This window comes from Mustela nigripes, chromosome 16 (assembly GCF_022355385.1).
Source record: "Mustela nigripes isolate SB6536 chromosome 16, MUSNIG.SB6536, whole genome shotgun sequence".
Lineage (NCBI taxonomy): Eukaryota > Metazoa > Chordata > Mammalia > Carnivora > Mustelidae > Mustela > Mustela nigripes.
In genome coordinates, this window is record NC_081572.1 from 27,262,876 (window position 1) to 27,267,681 (window position 4,806).

General features: G+C 36.7%; 1 non-coding gene across 1 annotated transcript; it reads right to left on the reverse strand.

Annotated features, from left to right (window-relative positions):
• Window positions 1-3,024: 3,024 nt before the first annotated feature.
• On the reverse strand, window positions 3,025-3,131 carry LOC132004671 (U6 spliceosomal RNA). Its single transcript, XR_009400615.1, has one exon. It is a non-coding gene; the product is annotated as a U6 spliceosomal RNA (small nuclear RNA).
• Window positions 3,132-4,806: the final 1,675 nt, after the last annotated feature.

Genomic DNA, 4,806 nt, shown 5'->3' on the forward strand with positions numbered 1-4,806 from the left:
TTACATTATTCCACTCAGTGTCCTTGGAAAATAAAGTGCCCTCTTTATGTGGATTTAAATGTGTACTCAGAATAGAAAATTGCATGTGTATTCTGTGGAAACAAATAGCATTCTGCAGTTAAATACATTTCTTTGTTACTATGCTCCACACATAAGTACAAACATTCATTTTGTTTTTAAAAATGTCCCTCCATAAATGGCATTTTTTTTTTTCACCTGTAGTGTAGTCATAGGCAAGAACCAGAGTGGAAAGCTTTCTGCACAAAATGTTCTTTATTCAAAGGCAATAAGGTATATATGTGGTTATTTTGCCAAACTGGTTTACGAGACTTCTGTTTTTATCCCAGCTCTATGAACCTCACGGAAATACTTGGCTTGGTGTAGAGAAAATTCCGATTTCATGCTTGGAAGAATTTTATCAAATATTTATGGACACAAAATATTTATTCCTGCTATACATGCACATATTATTAATACACATACACGCGCATACACACGTTCAGTCCTCGCTCCTCCTGATCTAGCAGCTGAAAGCTATTTCACATGAATTATCCAAGAGGACATTTTTCGTGCCATAAATGTAACCTTTGCACCCTGCTCTTCTCAAACCCAACATGGACATTTAGTTTACAGTCAGAAGTATCCCAGAAAAAAAATAAAATAAGATAAAATGGGTGCATGGTACCAGTCAAATATTTTTTAATGAGCCACCTGGGTTTAGCTACCTGGTTAATACCTGGTTAATGTGGGGGCAGAGCCTTCCAGGTTCATGCATGGCTACAGCTCACACATGTTCAGTCGCTGATGCAATGGATGGCTAAAAGCATGAGGAAATTGTGATGTTTTGGTAAGAACAAGGACATCGAAAATATCTGAATGTATGTGCCCATGACTATTATATCCTGCTCATACCTGCCACATCAGTGGTCCTTACAGTGCAGGCTGGACACCCTCAGTCTCCGTGTCCAGTGGGCATTTGAAAATGCAAGTCCTTGTGTCGCACCACAAACCTACTGAATGAGAAGCTCTGGGTATGGAGCCAGGCCATCTGTGGTGCACCAAAGCCTTCAGGTAATGGTGGGAGAGCCTCAAGTTCTTACCTAGAGGCCACTGACTTCAAGGACTTCTTATGATTACCTCCTTAAAAATTACTTGAGGGGCACCTAGGTGGCTGCATCAGCTAAGGGTCTGCCTCTTGGTTTGGGCTCAGGTCATGATCTCGTGGTCCTGGGATCAAGCCCTGCCTCAGGCACCTCACTTGCTGGGAGTTTGCTTCTTTCCCTCTCCTTCGGCCCCTCTCCCACCCCTTTATTGGGTTTCTTTCTCTATCTTCTCCCCACTCAAATAAATAAATGAATCTTTAAAAAATATTACTTGAACCCAAATCCCTGCTTAGTGTCTGCTTTGAAGGTAATCCAAATTAAAACATTGTGTGTACATTGTGTCAACACACACACACACAGGCATTATAGTCCTAAAAACAATTTAGTAACAGTCACAGCAGAGTTGTTGTTTTGAAATAAAATATATCTTTGCATGTTTGTTTTTCTTACTTGAATGAGAGTCCTTTAAGGGCAAAAGATAACAGGTATAATTTATCTTCTAGGCCTATGAAAGTGCATGGTAAATAATAGATCTTCAAAGAATGTTTGTGAAATTAATATATAAATGGATAAAATTGATAGCTTTTTAAAATTTAACTAATGTTGATGACTATAAGGATATCAAGGGTTACAGCTGAATCAACAAATGCTCTGAGTTGCCAGTAAACAGCTCTAGGAACCCCAAATCAGTCACCACCTAATAAGAAATACATATAATCATAATGCCACTGAAGAATATGTAAACTATTTCTGAGAACTGGCAGTGAACTGTGTGTGCATAGGGATTCCTGTCTTCTGAGTTCAAGTAATGTATTGCTGTGTTTGACAGAAATGCTGTTTTATATTCATACTGGAACATCTGTTGCTGAAAATGTAAGTGTTTGAAGTATTTATAAAGTTATTTTTCACATATGAACTGAGATTTCAAGGTTAGAACCATTTATCCCCATGGAGAGAAGATATAAATGAAAATATTACCAAAACTCACAGTGTGGATGAAGGTCACAACAACATTGCTGTGTCAAATAAAGAAAAAAAAAAGCAACTTGAAATTATTTTCTGTAAATGGGAATGTTCCCATTGTGAGAAGCTAGTTATTTCTACAGTACAGTCTGTGTGGCGCAAATCTCTATTCACTACCTACTAGTTTTTATTTTTACAACACTTTAAATGGGTACAGTAATTTATAGCTGGTGCCCAGGATGTCTCTCTTAGAGAGATATGTCTTAAGAAGAAAAGTATTATTATCTATATTTCTTTTCTTGCATTAATTTTCTTTTGGTTATTGCAAACATTAAAGGGAAATATATGGGCAGTATAATTATCATACTTAATTCTTTCCAGAAATACTGTATATTGAATGTGAAATAGGCTAGGGAACTTATTAGGCAATTGCTAAAACTTGCAGAGCTCCACCACATCTATTTTTTCTAAAGTGTATAAAATCAATTGAAACTGAATTCTTTCTAGTGAAACTTGGGACAGTCTGAGTCTCATTTATTCCAAAGATAATATCCTAGGCTCTGATCTAGAGATATTTTGTGGAGAATGAACAGAAAGAGGCTAGTGAGATCCCTTACTTGGAATTTAATCAGTTTAATTCCTCATTCTTTCTCCTGTGGCTCTGGTCCTTTGCATCACTTCTCATTCCTTCTTATTCATTTTTCTTGCACACCTGTAGGAATGCATGTCTCTCTGGGGGCTCTGAGTATCCTTCTCTTCTGTTCCACCTGCAGAGAGGTTTTCATCTCATCCTAGATCCTGGAAGTGACCTGGCCCTTGTATTTTTTTAAAAATGGCCTTTTTAAAAAAAATTCAGTTTAATTTAATTTTGAATTCCAGTATACTTAACATACAGTATTGTATTAGCTTCAGGTATACAATATAGTGATTCAGCAATTCCATACATCACCCAGTGCTCAAAAATATGGAATGCTTCATGGATTTCTGTGTCATCCCTGGACACGGGCCATGCTAATCTTCTCTGTATCATTCTAATTTTAGTATATGTGCTGTTGAAGTGAGCACTTACCTTTTTTCAAAAAGGTATGGGCAAGTGATTTCTCACCTTAAAAACAACAAAGGGGCACCTGGGTGGCTCAGTGGGTTAAGCCTCTGCCTTCGGCTCGGGTCATGATCCCAGGGTCCTGGGATTGAGCCCCACATCAGGCTCTCTGCTCAGCATTGAGCCTGCTTCCCTCTCTCTCCTGCCTGCCTCTCTGCCTACTTGTGATCTCTCTGTCAAATAAATAAATGAAATCTTAAATAACAACAACAACAACAACAAAATGGTAGTAACATCAGGCAAAGAATGTGTTAACTAACCTTATTGTGGTAAAAGTTCTTCAATATATACACATATCAAACCATCACATCATACATCTTAAACTTACAAGTGTTTTATATCAATTATATTTCAAAGCTGAAAAAAGTCAGACTATTTTTTTAAGTAAGTATTTTAAAAACAAACAAATAAACAAATAGCTATGGGATTTCAATCTCCCATATCCTTGTTGGTGATTCTTCTAACCAAGATTAGGATATCTTGTTTACATTTATTTTCTCTGATAGCCATAGCATCTCATTCATTTTTCATAAATACTACATAAATACAAGAAAATTCTCATAACTAAGAGGTAAGAAAGCTGAATCACACAGGAATCTACATAAGTTCTTCACTTCAATAAGAGGGTTCTACAACAAAGATTTTTGCAAGGAGGGAAAAAACAGGTAGCAATTTTTATCCACTTCAGAGTTGGTGTCCCAGTTTCTTTCTCTTTGGGGAGTATCTGGAATACTTTGGTTTGTCAATTGGAGAATTGAGTTTTTCCAGTTTAACACCTGCTGTAAAAGATCATATTTTGAGCCCCAAACTGAGCTGTAAGTTTTGAAGTGATACATGCTCTGAATTATTTTTCTTCCTTGACACAGAACCACTGAGGAAACTTATACTAAAGGATTGCAAATAAAACTTGTCCTCCCCTGGAAAAGAAATGATGTGGGGAAAACATCTCCCCTTTGGAGGAGCTACTGTAAATTAAAAAGAAAGATCTCAGTGTGAAGTTGCTAGTGTTCTGTTGCAGAAAGGAAAAAACAAAAAACAAAAAACACAAAACCCTATCAGGTCTTTTGGATGAGTGAAAATTTAAAAAAGAAAAGAGAGAGAGGACAATGAAATGTGTGTAATACTTAAAAAGCACTTTTGGAAGCTGGAGACCAAAGATTTTACAGGTGAATATCAAGATGGTAGAAAATAAATCTCAGTAGACTGGGAGATGAGCTTAATGAAGTAACAGAGGATGAATCAATGTTTATCAACTTAATCAGCAGTTAATGAACCTCTGATTAAGAGTCACAGACCAGATGAAGTAATGGCAGACAGATATGTCAGGTTCAGAGCAGTGGGAATATCCAGATGAGAATAAAAGTGTCTCTACTACCCATAGAGAAACAAACACAGAGATGAAGCATTGTGAAAAGGATTTGTACTCTCTAAAATGATTTTTTTTTACCTGTATATAAAAAATTTATTTGAAGTTTTTTTTTCTTTTTATATTTTTTTTTATTTTTTATAAACATATATTTTTATCCCCAGGGGTACAGGTCTGAGAATCACCAGGTTTACACACTTCACAGCACTCACCAAAACACATACCCTCCCCAATGTCCATAATACCACCCCCTTCTCCCAAACCCCCTCCCC